At 46.4% G+C, this 24371-nt stretch overlaps 1 protein-coding gene across 1 annotated transcript in view; it reads right to left on the bottom strand.

Annotated features, from left to right (window-relative positions):
* Positions 1-24371, bottom strand: part of CDC42SE2 (CDC42 small effector 2) — a 170059-nt gene that overhangs the window by 83523 nt on the left and 62165 nt on the right. Inside the window, exon 2 of the mRNA XM_040354786.1 lies at positions 20477-20562. The gene's annotated coding sequence lies outside the window, so the exon portion shown is untranslated. The remainder of the gene's footprint in view (positions 1-20476; positions 20563-24371) is intronic.

The raw sequence follows: 24371 nt of genomic DNA, 5'->3' as shown, positions 1-24371 counted from the left end.
CCTGCCCGATCCACCGAGAAATGGTGGTCGACGAGACCGCCAGGCCCTTTTGTGGACCAGACACCGACACAAAAGAGAGTCAGAAGCTCCGAAATGGAGCCGTAGTAGGCTGGTATACCCGCAAAGCGCGTACCACGCCTAAAGTATGAAAGGCCGAAACCTCCTTCGGAAGAAGGGAAGGTCGCGGGCGCACCATCACCTAATCCTTATGGGGGATCAAGCATGGCGGCTTGCAAGACAAGACCGCCAACTCAGAAACCCCTCTAACAGAGGTAAAGGCCACTAAAGGGGCCACCTTCTGAGATAGTGTCAAGAGAAAATCTCTCTGATGTTTCCAAAAGGAAGGTTCCTGAAGAACCGAGAGCACCAGAGTCAAAACTCATGGGGGAAGAGATGGGCCAAGAGGGGAAAGTATATGACAAACCCCTTGCACACAAAAAAAGGGGACCCACCAGGGAACGGGCCGCAAAAAGGCCACTAAAAGAACACAGCCAAGGCTGAAATCTGCCCCCAAACGGTGCTTTAAGCAATTTTTAGATCCAATCCAAGCTTTAAAAACAGCAGGACCCTGGACATTGAAAGTACGCCCGTGGACGTCACTCCATCCCTTCGCACCAAGAGAGGTGCGACGGTAGATCCTCCGGAAGAAGACTACGGTGCCCTGTTGAGATGACCGAGTCAGACAGACCCTGGTCACCTAAAGTCTGGCTTCCAATAACCATGTTAAGCAAGTCAGTGACTGTACAACAGGAGGAAGTATGGGACCTTGAGACAGGAACCTCCTGCCCTGGCAATCGCCAGGGTGCCTCCGCTACCAGGCGCCCGATATCAGCGTACCAAGGACGCCGAGAGTAATCTGGAGCGATTAGAATCATCGGGATCTCCTCAGAATCCACTCTGTGGAGCGGCCGAGGAAGCAACTACCATGGAGGAATGGCAAAAAATCACCGATACAGACCCCACAGGGCCACCAGCGCGACTGACGCGTCTGTACAAGATCACTAGACCTGGCCACTAACTGACACCCTTGCGGCGGAGACAAGCTGCCAGGAGATCCATGCCATGTGAGGCTCACCTCCTGCAAGGGAGCCGAAACACCCCAAGCACAAAGACCAGTCGCCCTGGTCCAGCATCTGGCGACTCCAGTAGTCTGCCTGCCGGCATACCTGATGGTAGACTGAAGCCACGGCCGTGGCGTTGTCCGGCTGAAACCAGATTGGTCGACCACAAGGAGAAGCATAGCCTGATCGCCTAAAATAGTAGGACAATGAACAGTAGACAGCACCTGGTATTCCCAGGCGGTCTTCCACCAGGCACTAGCCAGGCCCGACCCTGGGTAGCTACCGAGACCAGACACATTCAAGGAGGTGTGGTCATAGGTCCACGCAAGTCCAGCGACTCAGGGCCGACTGGACCCCCCAGTTTTGTGAACCTCCAGGTTCACAACCCGTGAGCTGGCATTCGTCGTAAACACCGACCACTGGAAGGAAGGAACAACTTCCCGGACCGAAGAGTCGGGAATCTCTGTCACCAACTCAGAGAGACTCTGACTAGGTGGCGCACAGGAATCTAATGATTTCAGAGACAAGAGATTTTTACCACCTGGACAGTAGTTCCACTGGAAAACCAGGGTGTGGAACTGGGAATACTGTACCACCTTGAAGTAGGCTACCCACAGACCATGAACCAGCAGGCGCCCGGAGAGAAGACCGATTGCGTGATGCCAATACCTTCTCCGCAGACTGAAGAGTCTGCAATTTCTCCAGGGGAAGAAGGACCTTTGCCACTGAGGAGTCTGGATCAACACTAGATACTCCAACGCTGAGTCGGAACCTAGCATGCCCATAATTTGAACCCTGGGTCGCACACATGTAGGGCAGGCTTGCTGCCACTGAGCTACACTTTCTGGCCTAAACGTTTAACATCCACCCGAATCTTCGGAGGGTCTGAATGGGAATAACCTATCCACTAGGTCGGAGACAGAAGCTGCTCTCAGAAGAAAGTCGTCAAAGTAGCCAATGAGGCAAAGCCTCGCTGTCCCAACAAAATTCAAATAAGTGCGAGCTCCTAGCTGAAAACCCATGGTGCTGACGCCAGATCAAAAGGGAGGGCCACAGGCTGACAGAGACCCTTCTCTCATCACGAAGCACAGAAAAAAACACTGTGACATGTGCAAAACGGGACATGCATGTATGCGTCCCTGATGTCCGAGGACGTCAGGACATCCCCCGGATGAAGCGCAGCTACCACCGAACAAATGGATTCCATGCGGAACTACCCGACGTTCACAAAGGTATTTAGGGCCTGAGGCCCATAGAAAACCCCAAAACTCTCGTCCTGCAGGAAAGGTAAAATTACCTTGCAGCTTAGCAAATCCCACACTGCCCAAGGCAGACCGACGTGCCGGGAGGGGAAGACACAAGGACAGAACTTTGTTCTGTGGATAGGAGGAAACCCTATCTAGTACTCCGAAGAGACCACCTCGCAGACCCACTAGTCGTAGAGCAGGGAGGTTTCACTGAATTGTGAACCTGCAAGCCGCCCCTCCCACCTAGAGACAGGGAGGGAAGGCTATATACATTGGCAGGATTTGGGTGCCGGCGTGATCGGCTTATGCACCCAGGGACAGATTAGTCCCCCAGCTGGGCCTTTGACGGCCTGGGAGGGTTGCCCCTAAATAATACACACACACATAGTGTGTATGTATATTATGTAGGTGTATGCACACATGTCTTTGGAGGAAACCGGAGTACCCGGAGGAAACCCACACAGACACAGGGAGCGACAATGCAAGCTCCAGGCAGATTGGCGTCAGTGTGCAGATTTGAACCAATGACTCTTTTGCTGCCAAGTAATGGAGTTAAGCACTACACCACCGTGTGCATAAAACCATTCTGAAACAGACGCCCTGGATAACAAGGGCGCAGCATTCCATGAAGCATCACAGACCTATATGAGGCCCTGGACCAGCTGGTCCGCTAGGCTAATAACCTCAGGAGAGAGTCGGTGCTCCTCCACTGTCTGGTGCAAAATGCTCACTCTGTGAGTTGTATACAGCACTAGGGGTCAGGACTACTCCAAGATGGCCGCCGAGCGTTCAGAACGCGGCCACAGGAAAAAGGCCAGCACAATGTAAGCTGCGCCATAGCGTGGCTACGACAAAATGGGCGCCAATGGGAGTTTTCAATGTAATTGAAAAATCTCCCAAAAAAATAGCGCCAGCGACCACTGAGACCCCAGTGTAGTGGCCACAATAGGCCGCAAGCCAGACCCCAGCATGGTAAACATGGAACGGGTCAGTACTTCGGATCTTCTATCAGTCAGATCCATACAAGTAGGGGTTCCCGCCCGGCGGTGAGGGACTACAAAAGCCCTCAGTGGCTTTTCTCATTCCGCATCTCAGAAGTTATCAAAGAAGGGCACAGAAGGAAAAAACCTACACAGCGGTCTGATTTGTGTGATCCAAAAAAGACCGAGCCCTCGGCGGAAACCCAGCTGCACTATGCAGCTTAGGAGAGTCCCTTGCAGCAGTAAAAAGCGCACCCATAAATGCCTTATTCTGCCTTTTTTTTTTTTTTTTTTTTTTTTAACTAGGTACCTAGTCCATGGCTCCATAACAGAGCATTCCCCAGGGGATAACGGGGGAAGGGGGCACTCTTTTACCGCCCGCCCGCAGTCCACCCCCACCCTGGCACAAACTGTGTCCAGGACTAACAATAAAAACTCTGTGGGAATCACAGGTGCTAACACCTGCTGCCACCACCAGCATGTGGGGAAGGACACAGATACTGACTCCAATATTTACATAGTGTGTATTATAATATGCACACCTGTCCATACAAATAGACAAAAGCTCCTAGAGCCCCATACAGGGCCTCTCACTCACTTGCTGCGCTGACCAGGGGTAACCAGGGGACTCCCTCAGGAGGAGACTGCCCAGTGCTGCCTGTGAGAGGAAAAGAACCGTGAGGTAACTTTTGCAGGGACCTGTGTTTAAACAGGAAAAGCCTCCTAGGGCTGTTTTATTTAAGGACAAGTCACAGATACAGCATAAAAAGCAAAACCATTACAGGTGTCACCAATCAGTCAGCGTCTGCTGAAGTATAATCATAAACATCTGTGCTCATCACAAGGCTTTTTACCTCACAGGAAAGCCCAATACAAAAAAGAAAAAGCACAGGCCAGATAACAGTCCCCTCAGGAAGGCCCCCTCCCCCCTGACAGCGGCAATGTTAGCAATGCAGCAAGGGAAAGGAGCAGGGAAGGGAGAAGGGACCCCCAAACCCCAGGAATGCCCAGCTGTACCAACCCACCGAAGCAGGAGGGACTGTACTTACCCGTCCGAGCGAGGACTCGCTGACGCATTCCTGACAGACCTACAACCGCAATGGAGGTAGCTGTCGGCCCGGTCCACTGTGATTGAGACAACACCACAGCTCAGTCATATGTGGACCTCGGAGCAAAGCTCACCGGCCACCTCAGGAGTCATGAGGTATGGCGTGGCAGACCAAGCCTCTTTGCAAAGGTGTGCCCACGCTTGCTGGTCGGACTGAGTAGACTACAAGGATCTATAATATCCAGCCTGTCTCTCAGCCAACAGTTGAAAGAAGATTCTTCAAGAAAAAGTAAAGTAAAATAAAATAAAATTTCTCCTCAGGGCGCTGGGCCCAAAGGGAGCCATACGTCCTTCTCCTTTGCTAGGCAGAACGAAACTGAGGCTGCAAGCTGCAGTGAGGAGGGTTATGTCTGGAGGGACCGCCCCCTGGGCGGGGCTGTTCAACTCTGTTAATGTAACATGTATTTAACTATTTAACATGTTTCTGCCTAGTCCTCTCCTGTAAACAGGGAACATAACCCACTTGTCAAGATTTAAGGAGCTGTGTCCGTCCATGGACGATAAGAGAAATACACTTTAATAAATAAAAACCTTAAAGTGACCCTAAAAGGGTCACTTTTTTTTTTTTTAAAAATAACAAACATGTCATTGGAATAAAATGATAGGGAGCGCTATATGCCAAAATTCTTCATTTCACCAGATACACTGGTATATACGTTCACTATTGTATGTATATTAAGAATATTAGCATATAGCGCTCCCCATCATTATTTTATTCCAATTGCATTAGTGGTATTCACACTCAGTTTGGGGTAGCAGCTTTTAGTATAATTTTGTAAATATTGTTTTTTATAATTTGGCGCAAGGCATTTACTATTATAACAAACATGTCATACTTACCTCCACTGTGCAGTTAGTTTTGCACAAAGTGCCCCCCGATTCTCCTGTTCTGGTGTCCCACGGCAGCTCTTGCGGCACCTCCACACAATAGATAACCCCCCCTCTGGGAATCTCTTTCCCGAGGGGGTTACCTTGCGGACGTGCTTCTGTGTCAGTCAGCGTCCATAGCCGCCAAGTGTATGACTCAGCCCCGTTCTTGGATTTGATTGACAGCAGCGGCAGCCAATGGCTGAGCTGCTATCAATCTATCCAATGAAGAGCCGAGAAGCAGTGGAGAAAGCGACATCGAATTGCGCTCACTAAGGTGGAAAAAAAACACAAAGGTTTACAAACCCTTTAACAGTAAAGTTAGCCCAATTTTTTTGTATAATGTAAAAGATGTTACGCCGCAAGGGAATGTGATCTTTATTCTAAGCAAAAAAAGAATGATTCTTATTTTTCACAGAATCGTGCAGCGCTAAAACATATACCAACTAACTATATATATATAAAAATAAATAACTAACATTATGTCTCACATGTTCTCCCTCCAAGACACTGCAGCTCATAGTGGGAGGGTTCTAGCAACAGTAGTTTCAATCCAGGGAGCAAGGGGCATGAATAGGTGTGGCTAGACAGTGATTGACAAGCTATAGGGTTGGGAATCATCAGTGGCAATGCCGACAGCCATGCCCTTTGCAACATTTCTTCATCCCACTATAGTGCAAGCAGGCACAGTCTACACGAGAGTGACAGCACCGAGTACTGGAGTAGTGCAACATTGTTGCCACATCACCACAGGAAGTTGCTTTAGATGGACATCGCTTGCAGGATGATCAAGTATTTGTAGGACATTTTAGGGAAATTAAAAGCAAACTAAGTGCCAATGTAGAAAAAACTAAAGCAGAACTAAACCCATTTAACAGTTTTAAACAAACAGTTAGGGCCAATTCAAACCAATGTGTTGATCTGCGTTTTAACGCAGCTGTAAAATGCAAATCAATAGAAGGACTAAACATTGATTTTTAATGTGTCCTATTCACACCGTTACACTGTACGTGCATGTCAACAGACATCAAAATGTATGTCAACGGACGTCAGCGTGCGCTAAAACGGGACTAAAATGGATGGAAATGTACATGCATTTTCCATACATTTTAGAGCAACTCAGTGTGAATTTACTCTTACATTCTGGCACATGCCAGAAATGGAACTGTCTCATTTGATTGTGCTCTCACCCAAACTGTCAAACCATCAAATGTCTGGTGTCATAACTGATCACATGTGCAGCATCATGGCATTGTAAGATCAGAGGTAAAGATGGCAGCTTCCTTGGCTGAAAACAATAGGAGGGTTTAGTTCCGCTTTAAAGGAGAAGTACAGCCAAAGCTCGTTTTGGCTGTGCTTCTATGGATCACAGGAATGCAGTTCGTTTTGCACTCCTGTGACCCACTTTCAGGAGAGCAAGCTGAAAGGGGAGTTCCGGCCACAATTTCACTTTTTAAATATAAATACCCCTGTAATACACAAGCTTAATGTAGTCTAGTAAAGTTAGTCTGTAAACTAAGGTCTGTTTTGTTAGGTTGTTAGAGCATTTAGTTAGTTTATAATCTAGAAATAGACCGTGGCCATCTTAAGTGTGGGCATCATGAAGCCAGACTGTATGACTTCCTGGATTTCAGCCTTGCAGATCTCGCACATGCTCAGTGCTGCACAAGCGATGTAATAGGTTTCAGTCAGGTTTCCATAGCAACGGGAGTGTCAGAGGAAGTTGCCGCCCCTTCTCTATGCGAATAGGCTATTTGCAAGGACTACTGGGATACGTGATGCCTATTCCAGAAACCCTTGCGAATAGCCTTGTGACTTAATAGCCTAGGCTAATAAGGAGGAGGAAGTAATGAAGGACTAAAAAATAAAAGGTATTTACAAGCAACAAAATAAATAAAAATTGTCCATTCTGAACACTATGGGCCAGATTCTTGTAGAATCTGCGGCGGCGTAGCGCAAGCCATTTACACTACGCCGCCGCAAATTACTGGAGCAAGTGCCGTATTCTCCAAGCACTTGCTCCGTAATTTGCGTCGGCGTAGTGTAATTGGCCCGGCGTAAGGCCACGTAATTCAAAGGGGGCGGCTTGTATTTAAATTAAGCGCGCCCCCGCGCCGATCGAACTGCGCATGCGCCGGGCGGAAAAATAGCCCAGTGCGCATGCTCCAGCTCACAACGGAAAACGTCAATGACGCCGACGTGAGCGTTATTGACGTAAAGTCGTATTCGTGAACGACTTACGAAAACGACGGAAAAAGCCGACGCTGACCCGACGCCATACTTAACATGGCATACGACGGACCTACGTAAACTCCCTGCGTTGTCCGCGCGTACGTTCGGGAATCTCGCGTAACTAGTTCATTTGCATAGACGGGAAAAACGACGATGCGACATCTAGCGGCGGGAAAAAAAATTGCATTTAAGATCTGACAGCGTAAGAGCCTTACGCCTGTCAGATCTAATGGGTATCTATGCGTAACTGATTCTAAGAATCAGTCGCATAGATACCCTGGGCCAGATTAGGACTTACGACGGCGCAAATGGCGTTGCGCCGTCGTAACGCCTTTGAGAATCTGGCCCTGTGAGATTAGGGCATGCAGCACAGACAAACATAAAAAAAATGGGTGGAACTCCACTTGAAGTCCACTCTCTGACGCCACAAAGTCGGTCCAGGTTTGGCGTCATCGCGATCATGGAGTCGAGTTCTACACAGATCCCTTGACCGACAACCAGCTCAGCCTCTCAGAGCCTTAGCTGGCCGCTCCTGCCCCCTTCACAGCCCAGTGCTGCAGTGATTGAGGAGGCGGAAGAGCGGAGAGCCATGACTGACAGTCTGCAGCTCTTCGCTGTGAGAACCGAGGGATCGGCAGTGCTTGGTCGCTCTGTTCTCAGTGTTAGAGGTGTTCGGGGGACAGATGCAGCATTGGACTGATGCTGCATCCACCTATGTAAGTATGAATAACATTTTAAAAATATAAATAAAATAAAAACACACTTTTCTTTTAAGTGCTGCAGCACATACTTTTTAATGGGAGCTCCATTCTGGGCAAAGCAATAAGTCTTCTAACATCCCCCCCAACCCCAGCAACAACCATTGTATTCTACTGGTAGGGAATGCTCCCCATGCCCCCCCACTGGCACAATACAATAATGCATCACAGGAATCAATCGATTCTATTTCTTTCCACCCGTGATGGAAGGAAAGTAAATCATATCATCTATGGCCAACCTTAGTACGTCAGGACGCCTTTAAAAATCAATTGTAAATGCAATGCATTACTGCGGTGCGGAAGTCTAAATGGAGATGGACCTATTGTTTTGGAAAAGTCACACAAAATGGAGCAATGAAGCGAGACCATTCCCATTACAATTCTTTTTACCAAGAGGGCTTTACATCTTTCAGACTGTAGATGTGTCCTTTTTTCTATTTCCAGCTAAAAAAAAAAAAAACGAACCAGCTCATATTGTCCCGCGCATTATGTTTCACTTATCTCTTGTGCAATACTGCTGGAAAGAGATCATTGCTTTATGGGATAAAGTACACAACTTAAAGGTAGTAACATATAAATCTTCTCACTTAATGAGTGATTTATAGGTGTTCTCTACAGGGTTTACAGAAATTGCACAACATTTATCAACAAGCATTACTCTCCCAGACAAGAGAAGAATCTCATAATAAAATAAATGTCTCCGTCGACCTTGTAGGAGTTGGAGTAGATCTGTCACATGTTGAGGATGTTGAATATGAAGTGCTGCAAAGTAGGCCTCAGCAGGTGCTCTGCACATACCTATACTGCTATCTTGATATATGTCTCCCTGCTTTCACAGACTTTAAGCTCCCACCTCACAAAGCCAAAGCTTAGACTGGAACTAAATTATCTTAAATATTTCAACAAAAGACCTTTCCCTACACTTTCCGTAAGTACAACTGCAGGCCTCCAACAAGCTATTTGTATTGGGAAAGACAGCAGATCCACAATGGTCCAGATTTTTCCACGAGTCAACTGAATGTAGTATTGAACATGTCCTAGGCCTCTGCAGACCTCTGTATATCAACCGGCAGCCTATAGAAGTCCATGCAGCTTGGGAAAGCCCTGTAAACAAAGCCGGGTCACTGCATTTCTGCCAGCTAGCAAAAATATTTGCTTCTCGATCCCCATAGACCAGTGTTTCTCAACACCAGTCCTCAAGGCGCCCCAACAGGTCATGTTTTCAGGCTTTCCATTATTTTGCACACGTGATTTGATCAGTTTCACTGCCCTAGTAATTATCACAGATGAGGGAAATCCTGGAAATATGACCTGTTGGGGCGCCTTGAGGACTGGAGTTGAGAAACACTGCCATAGACACACTCCTAAACCTTGTGGACAGCCTTCCCAGATGAGTCTAAGCTGTTATAGCTGCAAAGGGTGGGCCAACTCAATAGAACCCTACAGACTGAGGCTGGGTTCACACTTGTCCTACAAACGGTCCTACATTGGGAGCCTCATGTAGCATGACGTGTGAAAATCAATGTTTCCCTATGAGAGCTGTCTTAACTGGTCCTACACAAGTCGGTCCGACTTTGAAAATGCTCCCTGTACTACTTTTGGTCCTACATTGATCCTACTTCAACCCATTGAATATCATTGAAGTCGGACCAAAGTAGTATCCTGTTCATGAAAGTAGGATGGATGTAGGACCAATGTAGGATAAATGTAGGACCGATGTAGCAGAGCAAAGTAGGATGAAAGTAGTGTAGTAGTGTGAACCCAGCCTAAGACTGGGATGCCATTAAAGTTCATGTGTGTGTAAAGGCAGGTGTCCCAATACCTTTGGTAATATAGCGTATATTGCAGCTTTTCTTTGAGGGGGGGGGGGGGGCAGTATCTTTGACAGTTCCTGCTTCAATATCCTAATTTACCATGAAAAATGTATGTTTCCTTGGCCCAAAACCAACCGCCCTTGCCCACAGCCACATAGGATAACTCTGCACATCCCACAAGGCCTTAGAATCAGTGTTCCTTCACCCCTCAATCTTGTGCATATGCAATAGGAAGCTGGATGAGAGTAATCAGGAATGACAGCCAACTCCCAAAGCCAAGGTGTTGGCATCAAACATCCAAAGCCCTAACAAAGTTCAGATGCGGGAAGACAGTGCTGGACTTCTTGGGGTGGCAAGCATTGGCTAAAGTATTTGTAGCTGATGACTTAATTTTTACACGACATCTGGTGAAAGAATCCACTGGATATAGATGGCTTGCCAGGAAAGCCGACACAAAGGTTCTCAACTCCAGTCCTCAAGTACCCCCAACAGGTCATGTTTTCAGGCTTTCCATTATTTTGCACAGGTGATTTGATCAGTTTCACTGCCTTAGTAATTACCACAGTGGTTTCATCTGAGGGAAATCTGGAAAACATGACCTGTTGGGGGGTACTTGAGGACTGGAGTTGAGAAACATTGCTCTAAAATACATGTATCTATTGGAGAATGCCTTCATCAAAGTCTATGAATTATGATACTTTATTTTACGGCGAACTAGAACTGGAAAGTTTGTTTTGTTTATCACACCCACAAATAAGTTTCACTCTTGGAAGTGGGAAATTGATGTTAAAAGCGGGAGTTCACCCTAAAAAAAAAATGTTAACCTTCGATTGATGCTCATTTTGTCTAGGGGAATCGGCTATTTTTTTTTAAATCGAAGCAGTACTTACCGTTTTAGAGAGCGATCTTCTCCGCCGCTTCCGGGTATGGTCTTCGGGACTGGGCGTTCCTATTTTGATTGACAGTCTTCCGACAGGCTTCCGACGGTGGCATACATCGCGTCACGAGTAGCCGAAAGAAGCCAAACGTCAGTGCGGCTCTATACGGTGCCTGCGCACCGACGTTCGGCTACTTTCGGAAAATCGACACGCGATGTATGCGACCGTCGGAAGCCTGTCGGAAGACTGTCAATCAAAATAGGAACGCCCAGTCCCGCAGCCCATACCCGGAAGCGGCGGAGAAGATCGCTCTCTAAAACGGTAAGTACAGCTTCGATTTTAAAAAAACTAGCCGATTCCCCTAGACAAAATGAGCATGAATCTAATGTTAAAAATTTACATTTCCGGGTGAACCTCCACTTTAAAACGGGGGTTCACCCTAAAAAAAAATTCTAACATTACATTGAGCCGAGTTGTGACAATGACATTATGCTGACCTGTTTAATTCCCTTGCCGTACATCCCGTTTTATCTATATTTTCACCGCGGCTTCCGGGTATATCCTGCGGGACTGGGCGTTCCTATTCACATGCTAATTGATTGACATGCTTCCCACTGGCGCATACAGCGCGTCACGAGTTGCCGAAAGAAGCCGAACGTCGGTGCGCAGGCGCGGTATAGAGCCGACTCGCAGTCCGGCTTCTTTCGGCAACTCGTGACGCGCTGTATGCACCGGTGGGAAGCATGTCAATCAATTAGCATGTGAATAGGAACGCCCAGTCCCGCAGATTACATACCCGGAAACCGCTGTGAAAATATAGATAAAACGGTAAGTACGGCAAGGGGATTAAAAAGGTCTGCATAATGTCATTGTCACAACTCGGCACAATGTAATGTTAGAATTTTTTTTTAGGATGAACCCCCGCTTTAAATTGGCCATTTTGAACTACATGTGGTTAGTTGTACCTTATTAAAAAGAGGTTGTTCTTTGATTCCAGGTTTGTTATGGTGGATGGTTAATATTTAGTTATAATATTCAGTCAATACTCCTTCACAAATCACAATTAGGTGTGGAACAGCAGTGCTTATGATTACAGTAAACAGGAATTTTTTTTTTTTTTTTTTTTAGAATTAAAATGAATGAAAAGGTTTAGTTCAGGACAAGATTACACCATAATCTGACAACAAAGAAGCTTTGTAAATAATGATGCTGAATAATGTAATGAAATAAAAATCATTTAATTGGCTTGCTTTGTGTCATATGCTTAAATGACGGATTTGGTCGGTGCTACAGTCCCTGTTCGGCTTAACATTTCTGTAGGATGAGACAAGTGTCTGGGAGAGCGATAAAGTAAACGTTTTCTAGGATAAATAGCGGGGCTGTGATTGCCGACCTGGAAATGTTAATTGCCTGGCTATCATACCGGCATGGTACGCAAATCAAGAATCTCAGAACAGCCAGAAGTCAGTTTCTTTGCATACTTGATCTGTGCCAATGACTCAAAATATTAAAGCCAGATTTTCATCTGCAATGGCAGACTCCGTGCTTAGGAAAGGCTGAGAGCAAATCTGGATCTTTTATTACACTTTGAATATATAAATTTCTTGTGTGTACTCCTGAAACAATAAATGAATGCCCAAAACAAGTGCAGCAACGTTTATTTAGGTTTTATAGAGATTTAGGGTCTCATACGGTGCGCAAAAGTTTATTTACTCCTGAAAAAATTCTCTTCTCACAGGCAGAAAATGTTATTTCAGTTAGTACAGAATATTGTTAAGTGGATGACTGATAATAGCAAACATGGGGCAGGCCTTAACTGACCTACGTTGGCTTCCTAAAAATTGTGTGAGCTAATTGCTAGTGAGTGTACTGTATTTCTATTGACACTCACATCTGTACACTGTGCTGTTTGCCAGACAGTATATTGATTTTAGGATTGTAGGTCTGAATATTTGGCCACAAGTACACAGTGGTGGTGGTGTATTTATAATTTTATTTTCATCTTTATTTTATTTTCTTACAGTAACGGAGTCACATTGGAGTTGGCATATTCACCAGGCCATTTTTCAGTGCTGTGATAGTTTGACCGACAACTACTCAGAAACGCAACGCTGCACCCAAATTACTTTGCATTATTTTATTTTTTTAGACAGACATTTCTTTTGGTGGGATTTAATAAGCACATTTAAATTCACATACATCTTTCAAAAAAATATTCTACGATCATAAGTGCTTAGCCATCACCTGCCTCAATCTGCTGTATTTCCAAACATTCAATGCTCCCCTAATTCCATTGTGAATGGTCTGAATGTTTGTAAACACTATGGGGATTATTTACAAAAGGCAAATCCACTTTGCACTATAAGTGCAAACTACAAGTGAAAAGTGCGCTTGGAAGTGTAGTCGCTGTAAGGCTGCATTCACACTTGAGCGTTTTGTCGCCTGAAGCGCGACGCTCAAATACACTAGAGGGGAAAAAATACATTATTCCCTATGGAGATGGTTCACATCTCCACTCCAAGCAGCCCGACGCCGAACGCCTGAAGCTCAAACAAGTTCCGGACCCTTTTTTGTCGCGCGTATCGGGCGGTTTGGTCGTTTTTGAGCGTTTCTATTGCCCATAGAAAGTAATGGAAACGCTCGATTCAAGCGACTAGCGCGACAACGAGCGTTTGCTACGAGCGTTTCGTCGCTTTAATCAATTTCACCCAGGCAGAAGATTAAAAAAAATCTACCAACGTAGCAACAAGTGATGAAAAGATGATCATTTTTCCTATTGGCTAAAATAAAAAACGTCGAAGTACAAAAACGTCGGACGACGCTGTATGCAAACGCGCAAATAAGCATGAATACGCACGACAAAACGCCAGAAAAAATGACTGACGCTCAGGTGTGAATGCAGCCTAAATCTGAGGGGTAGAGCTGAAATGAGGGGAAGCTCTGCTGATTTTATCATCCAATCATGTGCAAGCTAAAATGCTGTTTTTTATTTTCCTTGCATGTCCCCCTCGGATCTACAGTGACTGCACTTCCAAGTACACTCTGCACTTGTAATTTGCACTTGTAGTGGATTTGCATTTAGTAAATAACCCCCTATGTGTAGTGGCTATGATTAGTTCACAGCAATCGCAAGGTGCAGCACCACTCTAAATGGCTCTGTACATTGTGCAGGGGTTCTCAGAATAAAGGTTTACTGAATGAAGGCCAATGCCTACATTAAAAGCTGAAGTAGTGAGCAGGTATGTTATGCTCCCTTTATGCATCTCTAAGCTTCCTTTATAGTATGGAACTCACAAGGCAGATCAGTCTCATCTATGACGGCTCAAATAACAGCCATTCATATACTGGCCAACCTTGTGTGTTTTTGGAGTTAAAGCGGATGTCCAAACTTTCTTTTGTTTTTACAATATGGAGGTATTGAGATGCTTTAGGAGACCTGCAATTGCAGCCTCTCAGAACAGGTTTCCATTAAAAATGTTTGTCCAATCACAAGTATTCCATGGAGTGTACATTGCAGTGTAAATCTCCAAACTATTTCTTATGAACCTGTGGGGGTGGAAAACACATTTCCAAATTTTCAGGCTGGTTATCAAGGACCGCCAGGTGCCCACAATCTCCTGTACACCAACCTAGAAAACCCCAAAATGCTCTGTAATGTGAAATACCAATCAGGTCCTGGGTTTCTGGTCCTGGCATAACCCTTCCTACCTTATGCCCCTTACTATTTAATGGCAAGATTGCTTATCACATAGCAAAAAAAAAAAGTGTGTTAAGAAGGGATGGGCAAAAGCCCACATCTAGGAGTCTCTGTCCATCAGAAGCAGGGGTGCTCAGAATCAAAAGGTTTACTGAACCAAAGCCAATTCCTAGATGAAAAACTGAAGTAGTGAGCAGGTAGGTTATACTCCCTCTGTATGCATCTCTAAACTTCCTTTATAATATGGAACTCACAAGGCAGATCTGTCTCTTCTATGACAGAGTGGCTTCACACATATACCACAGCATCCCCTAAATAGACCAATTTTCTCCTGGGCACTGATGTGCTACAAGATATAACAGGTCCCTGCTAAGTTTATGTGGCACGATCCCTACCTATATGTAAATTTCACCTTGGCAGGACACTCTATGTGGATTCAGATAGAAATGTTAAAATGGTATTTTCGTGACATAACTGTTGGGTATTAATGGACAGACCAAAAACATTTTCTCTGCATTAACAGGAGTCAGTCTGTCTACGGATGAGCTGAAAGGAGATATAATGTGAATATTACCCCAGAAATAGAACAGAAGCAATTCTGCAAAATGGGCTAAATATAACCGACTACATCATAACACATGGACATAAAAGAGCATTCACAGGTGCTGCTCAGGTTCTGAACATGTGGCTCTAGTAGGACATAAAAGGCAAACATTGCACAGTATTATATCTTACGTAAAACACTGGCACATTCAGAAACGTAAAAAAAATAAAAAAGCCAGAAAATCCACTAAATCACTTTTCAATCATTCTTTTTTTAATCCTGCTGCAACCAGATTCAGCGGCCTTATCTTAGCTCTTCTTAGCGGGAATGAAAATTGTGTCACGAGTGCCTGTGCAGTGCAGCTTCTTTTTCCAAGGACAGCAGCAAGGATGTCCTTTCCCAGGTAAGAAGGGATTAACACCCACTAAGCAAGTGGGCCAACCAGTTTGCATGGAAGCTTGAGCAAGCCAATAGGTAGGCTAGAATACCTCATTTAATTTTAAAAGCAATGTTATTTTTATTTTTTTTACCAGGTACACCTTTAAGAACTAAAACCCACCCACCAAGAATCAGAGGGACTGGATCCTATACAACTAGGCAGCTGAAAATGACTGACCTATAACCAAAATTGACTGTATGGGGATGGTCTTTAACTCTGTGCACATACCTGGTTCTATTGAAGCTACATACTAACCAAACCTACATAGACAGCGGGAATCTAAGCTGGATTAAGCCCAGGTTCACACTGGGTATGATTTCCTTCGATTTGAGATGCGATTTCACATGTGAAATCGCATCTCAAATCGGCGGCAATGACACTGTCCTAATCGGTGCGACGCCGCATCTGCGGCGCTGCACCGATTTCAAAAAGTATTTCCTTCACTACTTTTTGTGATTTCGGGCCGCGATTTACATAGACATCTGTGTAGAAACCTGCACAGATGTCTCTTAAATCGCGGCCGAAATCGGGACTGCCAGCGGGAGTGAAGCCGTGTGAGTTCAGCTGAACTCGCATGGCTTCACTCCCGCAGCCCAGTGTGAACCAGGGCTAAAGGGTATTTAAACCCAAAAACAAACCCCCTTGCGTCCGAGGGTAAAACAAATCTAAATGCCGAAGCACAATTTTGCAACTTTGACATGTGTTAGTAAAACCGTACATATCACCACAACTACTTTGTGCATCCAGGTGGAATATACTGTAGGACCTGTTTTTTTCAGGACGAATTGGGCTTTCATTTGGTGGTAAATGGTTATGGATGTCTCCTAATTATTTTTTTTTTTAATTATTAAACGGAAACTGGCCCAAAACAGTAAAATCTTTTAATGTAACAGCATATTTTTTTGCTACTAACATAATCTACAACCCAAAATAAATTCTCCTGCTTCTGACGATCGCAGCGATACCACATATGTGTATGTTAGATGTTATTTGTACCCGTAGCATAGTTGCCAACATTTGAAAAAAAATTCCAGGGACACTTTGCAGCACAGCTATTAATTACCACACTCACTTCCCCGAAGCTCCACCCACTCCGCATAATCTTCGCCTACTTATCAGATTATAGGGTCTACTCAATAAAGAGACAATTACAGGAAATTGAAACGGGAATGGGTGTTAGGAAGGTGACAGGGAGGATGGAGATGACAGGGGTGGGTGGTAGGAAGGTGACAGGGAGGATGGAGATGACAGGGGTGGGTGGCAGGGAGGTGACAGGGAGGATGGAGATGACAGGGGTGGGTGGCAGGAAGGTGACAGGGAGGATGGAGATGACAGGGGTGGGTGGCAGGGAGGTGACAGGGAGGATGGAGACGACAGGGGTGGGTGGCAGGGAGGAGACAGGGAGGATGGAGATGACAGGGGTGGGTGGCAGGGAGGTGACAGGGAGGATGGAGACGACAGGGGTGGGTGGCAGGGAGGAGACAGGGAGGATGGAGATGACAGGGGTGGGTGTTAGGGAGGTGACAGGGAGGATGGAGGTGACAGGGGAGGGTGGTAGGGAGATGACAGGGAGGATGGAGGTGACAGGGGAGGGTGGTAGGGAGATGACAGGGAGGATGGAGATGACAGAAGTGGGTGTTAGGAAGGTGACAGGGAGGATGGAGGTGACAGGGGAGGGTGGTAGGGAGGTGACAGGGAGGATGGAGATGACAGGGGTGGGTGGCAGGGAGGTGACAGGGAGGATGGAGATGACAGGGGTGGGTGGCAGGGAGGTGACAGGGAGGATGGAGATGACAGGGGTGGGTGGCAGGGAGGATGGAGATGACAGGGGTGGGTGGCAGGGAGGAAACAAGGAGGATGGAGATGACAGGGGTGGGTGGTAGGAAGGTGACAGGGAGGATGGAGATGACAGGGGTGGGTGGTAGGGAGGTGACGGGGAGGATGGAGATGACAGGGGTGGGTGGTAGGAAGGTGACAGGGAGGATGGAGATGACAGGGGTGGGTGGTAGGGAGGTGACGGGGAGGATGGAGATGACAGGGGTGGGTGGTAGGGAGGTGACAGGGAGGATGGAGATGACAGGGGTGGGTGGTAGGGAGGTGACAGGGAGGATGGAGATGACAGGGGTGGGTGGTAGGGAGGTGACAGGGAGGATGGAGATGACAGGGGTGGGTGGTAGGGAGGTGACAGGGAGGATGGAGATGACAGGGGTGGGTGGTAGGGAGGTGACAGGGAGGATGGAGATGACAGGGGTGGGTGGTAGGGAGGTGACATGGAGGATGGAGATGACACGGGTGGGTGGCAGGGAGGTGACAGGAAGGATGGAGATGACAGGGGTGGGTGGTAGGAGGGTGACAGGAAGGATGGAGATGACAGGGAGGTGACAGGAAGGATGGAGATGACAGGGAGGTGACAGGAAGGATGGAGATGATAGGAAGGATGGAGATGACAGGGGTGGGCGGTAGGAAGTGACAGGGAGGTGATAAAATGTATGACAGGCCTTGGAGGTGGGATGGTGGAATGCCAGGAATAGGGGGATGACAAGGAGCATGATGATGACAGGAGTGTGGTGTGAGGTCAGCAGGGATGTTCAGGGCACCCTCGATCAGGCAGTGACGTCACAGGATGTCGGGCAGCGCCGCGGACTGTCATCACAGTGAGTACCTCTCTGATGATCGATGTTCTGGCAGGTGACAGGTCTGTGACGGCAGTCCGGTCCATCCAGGAGGAGAGAAGGTCAAGGAGCTGCTCAGCGGCGGCGACGGCGGCGGCAGTCATCCACGCTCTGCACAGCACATGGTAGGAGATCCGCAGAGCTGGAGAAGGGGAGCCTGGGAGGAGCCGGGGGAGGGGGAGCACATGGATCCACCCACTGACTGGATGCTCGAGGTTGTGACAAGCTCACAGCGCCTCCTCTCCGTCCACAGGACTGCGCAGCGGTAACGACTACCGCACCTGCCTTCCCCACTAGCCGGGACAAGTCCCGGCAGGCTAAATTAGCCGGGACTAGGTCCCAAATAACGGGACTGTCCCGTTAAAAACGGGACAGTTGGCAAGTATGCCGTAGTACAGCCCAGAAACAATAGTGCACATTTTGCATTTTGTCCTACCTAAAAACACACCAACACTGATACCAATTAAAAAAAAAAAAAAAATCCTGCCTGTGCAACAAAATACTGACCCTAACCTGGACCCACACACTAACCCTGGCACTGACCTAGATCAAACCTTGATCTAGGCATTTTTATTTTTTTATTAGGACAGAGGACATAGATTGATACAATGTATTTGCCTCGTCCACTCCCAGAGACAGAAAACATGGGGGCGGGCTTCAGAGTGACTGAACACGGTGAGTGCCAATCAGAGCGATCAGGTGACCTGGAATCAGACAGTTTGGTTCCTGATCATTAGAACAGAGTCTCGTGAGACCCCAGTGTCTGTACTGAGAGGTGTGCTGTGTGGCACACACTCAGCAGACAGGGAGATGCGCAAATATGCAGCACCACGGAAAAAAGACCAGTGCAGTGGGGCCGCATATTTGCGTATGGCCAGCATGTAGGGGTTAATAGAATTGCAACTTACCAGTCCTTAGATAATGTGACTGCATTTCATTTCTTTTTTCAATTTTTTTCCCCTTTATTTTAACCTGGCAATCCTGCCATGTGTTTTAGAACTAAAATAATCAATCCTTTTTTTCTCCGTAACAGGGGAGGTGTTTTGTACTCCCTGTTATGCAGATAACAGGGAACGGTGCTAACTGATAACAGTACAGAGGCAGAAAATACAGCAACGATGAGCTCACAAGATTTCTGGCTGAACAGCTACTTTTTTGCAGTTGTCGAACAATGGTACATTTACCAGACCAAAAGGGAGCAAACGAGAAATGTATTGTTAAAGCGGAGTTACACCTAAAAATGGAACTTCCGCTTAATCCACTCCTTGCCCCCTTACATGCCACATTTGGCATGTCATTTTTTTGGGGGGGGAGTGGGGGCTTCAAGAGGAGAGGGACTTCCTATCCCACTTCCTCCTTCCGCCGAGGGGCTGGTAAGGCGAATAGCTTAATCGCCTTATTGCAGCCCCCCCCTGTAGGCGAACGCCTGTCCAATCGGACGGGGTGCCGCGGTGCCGATCGCGCATGCGCAGTGGGTGCCCGGCCGTGAAGCGAAAGCTGTCACTGCCGGGTGCCCACACTAGGAATGAAGACGCCGGCCGGCGAGGAGCGGAGCCCCGGCCAGCGTGTCACTGGAACGCTGGAGCAGGTAAGTGTCTTTTTATTAAAAGCCAGCAGCTACACTTTTTGTAGCTGCTGACTTTTAATAAACTTAAAAACAGGCTGGAACACCCCTTTAAGCCGGCCCTAGACGGGTCGAACCTTGGCCGGTTTAGCAGGGACCGGCTGAGATTTGAACCTTGTATGGGCAGGCTGAATAGACCCAAGTTGATTTATCAATCAACTTGGGTACAACCAGACTGTTGGATTTTACATGCAATTATTGCTAGCTATTATTATAACCGTTATTACCATGGGAAGGATTCTCCCATCAACACTGACTGTGTTGATGGGAAAAATCTAGCGATTTTCTTTCTTGCAAATGCAGGAAAGAAAATCCCTCCAACTATGACCGGCTTTATAGTTTAGATACTCACACTTTAGGAGGACATTTATGTGGAAAAATTAAACATTCAGTTCTTACGTAGATTCACAGTTAATTCCTATGACAACTTTTTCATCTGTCAGGCAGCCGGTACACCTTTGATACTTTTTTCTTCCCACCATAAAAATTATTTTGGTGGTTATACTTGAAATCCTCCCTAATGGAAGTATAAATAGTGTTAGTTTATGGACACACCTCTGCATTCCAAGGATAGATCTACCTCGGTTCCACACCAAGCTCTTTCAGATCCTTTAAAATTCTCTGTTGATGTTCTGGCCCAACTGTCAGATAAAAAAAAAATGTGCAGAAATTAGTAAGAAATTTTCTGATACAGCACAGAGGTTGCTGCAAAGCTAATGGCTTTTATTGTACCCATAAACGTTGGAAAACCGATGTACAAAACAATGCACTAATGAACACACTAGATGTATGTAGCTATTTAAAAAGACATACAAAAGAAGCCCAACCTGCAAGCACAGGAATTAACACTTACTCATCTCACTCCACCAACCTCTGTTTAAAGAGTAAGCTGCAGAATATTTCTCAACAAAACAGTTGGGAGAAGTACAAAAGCTAAACTTTGGGGAAAACAAAGAAATCCCCTTGAGGGGGGTTCCTTTTGCAATGCAAGCATCAAAGTCTCATTTATGTCTAGGGTACTAAAGAGGACTTTTACTTACCTAAAACACACGCTTCAGCAGGCACCCTCGCTATAAGACCAACCCCTGCTTCCTTTTCTCATAGGCGCTTTAGAGGTTGCGGGCACTCTGACATCATCAAGTACAACGCAGGGCCAATAGGCTTGCACTGTAAGTAAGGATGAGCTCCGGCGTGTTCGCATTGAACACGTGCAGAGCCCGCCAGGAAGTCGGCACCCGCGCTGCGCTAATCACAGCCAGGGAGACATTTCCCGATCTCTGCAGCCGAGCATCGGGAAAGGTCTCCCTGGCTGTGATTAGCGCAGCGCGGGTGCCGACTTCCTGGCGGGCTCCGCACGTGTTCAATGCGAACACGCCGGTGCTCATCCTTAACTGTAAGCAAGGAAGAAACTGCTCTCAAAGTGTTACTAAACCCAGGACCCTGCATTCACTATATCTGGTCTCCCACAGAACAAGGAAATGCAATTATTTTAGTAAATATAAACTGCTAAATACCTTTTCTCAACAGCAGTATATAGCAGTCTTGCGACCTCTATTTATGTCTGCTTATAGGCGTAGTTTTATTTTCTCATGATTGTCCCATCAGGCTGCAGGATCCCTTGACCCTCTGTCTGGACAGTGCTGATTGGCCTTGTGCTGATCACATGCACTCTCCCAAGAAAAAAATAACTCTCTAGCAATACACACCAAACTGAGCATGTGCAGCCTGACTCCAGTGACTCTGTCCTATCCGGACATAAACCCTTTAATGACACCCACAAATCAGTTTGTCAACCCATATAAGACAAACTCTGCCAAACCCTCTATTAGAGCCTGGCAGAACACACTGCATTAGTATTTTGTAAAAACGAGCGCTGTAAATACCTATTTTGAGCTGTCTTCAGGACGGTCACATGCCTCGGGGCCGCTGTACAGCTCGGATGGATACTGCAGGAGGGGCTGTGATCTCCCTCTGATGTCAGCCGGGGAGATCACATGGCTCATCCTCTCCTGCAGTAATCCTGGAAACCGTCCGAGAGTCATGTGACCGGCCTGAACTCAGCGCTGAATAGTTATTTATAAAACACTTGTTTTTTATGAAAAATGAATGCAGTGCTATGGCAGGATATAATAAAGTGGCTGGCAGTGAACATTTAATTTTTAAAAATGTTGCTAATAGTGGTAAGACACACAGATGACAGGCAGAGAGGAGGGGGTGAGGGGGAGAGAGGAGAGCAGAGCTGCGTATGACGAAGGGACGCACTCTGACTACGGTGGTCATGGCTCAGCAACCATGATTTTCGTGGTCAGTTTAGAGAGGGGGATGCAGGAAGTGGAGGGTTTAGAGGGGGCAGATTACACAGCACAGCTCTGCTTTAAGGGACCAGGAAATCAAATATTTTTGTTGGGGGTTGACAAAAACGCTTTAAATTTTGTAGCGACACCCCTAGCAGTTCGCATATGGCAGTGGGAAGTGCCTGCGAGTTGTATGCGATGCGGGAACCCATATTGGCATTGCATGGGTTCTCACATCACAGCAGTGTGAACCGAACCTTACTATTTTCAGCTTCACCTGCCTGTCTCTTGAAGAGCGTAATGATGTCGATTCATTGTCCACTGAACAATTTTTTTTTCCTGAGAACACTGCCTGTTGGGGATGGTTATAACTAGAAGCACACCATGCACATACCAATAGTAAAATTATTGTCTGCATTTTGTCTAATGTCATTTCAGCCCAGAGTCTTCCTTTAAACTTTCCTACTTGCCTGTCTCGGTCTTCAATATTTTTTTTCATCACTGACCCAGAAATAACATGCATATATTTTTATAAACGTAAAGGACTGTAGCCACTGGACTGGCATAGTATTTTCAGCAGGGGGAATCAGCCATGATTGCCCCCTTAATTAACCATTACAGGTTTTCTTTATACAACTGTACAAAATAAAGGTAGGAAGATTGCAAATCATACCAGCCTCTAAAGAGACGCTCTACCAGAGATGTAATAGAGAAACCTAATGGAGACATTTGAGCATAGGGCAATGATAAATGACCTGCTGTCCTCTGTAACAGAGATTATGAGGCGATCCAGCACTGTGCTATTACAAGTGCACATCAGAGAATGATTCTCATTGTGGTGGAGAGCAATTGTAGACATAAACCGGTAACAAGAGATTCACTTACAATACATTTATACGTGCGGTCTACGATAAATCCTCTCTGCATTAAAGTCCCTGAGAGTAATGCAATAAACTAATCTGCAAGCAGAATGGATTGCATGGGAGAAAAATACATATATAAATTCCAATGGAAAAAGGGGACAACAGCTTGTCTGATGTGACTGCACTACAACACCCAGCATGTTCTGCTGCATAGCCACCATTTAAATAGGAATAAATAGTGCTGGATTGACATCTGTAATGTGTTTGGAATAACACAATAAAAAAAACTTAAAGCGGGAGTTCACCCCCAAATCAACTTTCTGACATTAGTTCCAGCATACTGCCAACATCTGCAGTATGCTGTTTTTTTTTTCTTCGCTACTTATCGTTTTATGAGCCCTTGTTATCCGGCTCCGAGTGGGGAATCCTGCGGGGAGTAGGCGTTCCTAAGCAAAGAGGAGTTGATTGACGGGCTGCTAAAGCGCGTCACGGCTTCCGAAAATACCCAAAGTGACACTCGGGTGTTTACGGCGCTAAACGGCACCTGCGCCTGCCGTGTAGAGCTGACTGCGCAGGCGCCGTAAACACCCGAGTGTCACTTCGGGTATTTTCGGAAGCCGTGACGCGCTTTAGCCGACTGTCAATCAACTCCTCTTCGCTTAGGAACGCCTATACCCGGAAGCGATCCCCGCTCGGAGCCGGATAACACGGGCTCATAAAACGATAAGTAACGGGAAAAAAAAAAAAATGCAGATGTTAGCAGTATGCTGGAACTAAAGTCAGAAAGTTGATTTGGGGGTGAACTCCCGCTTTAATGAGTTACTAAACCCAGAACCCTGCAGTCACTATATCTGGTCTCCCACAGTACACAGAACTGGGAAATGCAACAATTTTAGTAACTACAAACTGCTAAATACCTTTTCTTATCAGCAGTTTTATGATTTCCACAGTGTCCGGCAGGGCACTGGTTAAAGTTTTTATTCTATTCTGACTGTCCTGTGAGGCTGCAGGACCCCTGACCTTCTGTCTGGACAATGCTGATTGGCCCTATGCTGATCACATGCACCCTCCCAAGAAAAAAAAAAAAAAAAACGCTTTAGCAATACACACCAAACTGAGCCTCCAAAGGCTCTGTCTTATCAGGAGATGGATTAGGGACTGTAAAATAAGGGAGGGATCAGAGAAGACAGAATCAAACAGCCTTTTTACAGGAGGAGGATTACCCCTTAGGTTCCACAGTGAGTGTAACAAGCATGCTTTACTGCATATACAGACTGATTTTACTGTTTTGGG

The sequence above is a fragment of the Rana temporaria genome, chromosome 1, assembly GCF_905171775.1.
Source record: "Rana temporaria chromosome 1, aRanTem1.1, whole genome shotgun sequence".
Classification (NCBI taxonomy): domain Eukaryota; kingdom Metazoa; phylum Chordata; class Amphibia; order Anura; family Ranidae; genus Rana; species Rana temporaria.
Note: the sequence above shows the minus strand (reverse complement) of the source record. Positions and strands in the feature narration are given on the sequence as shown.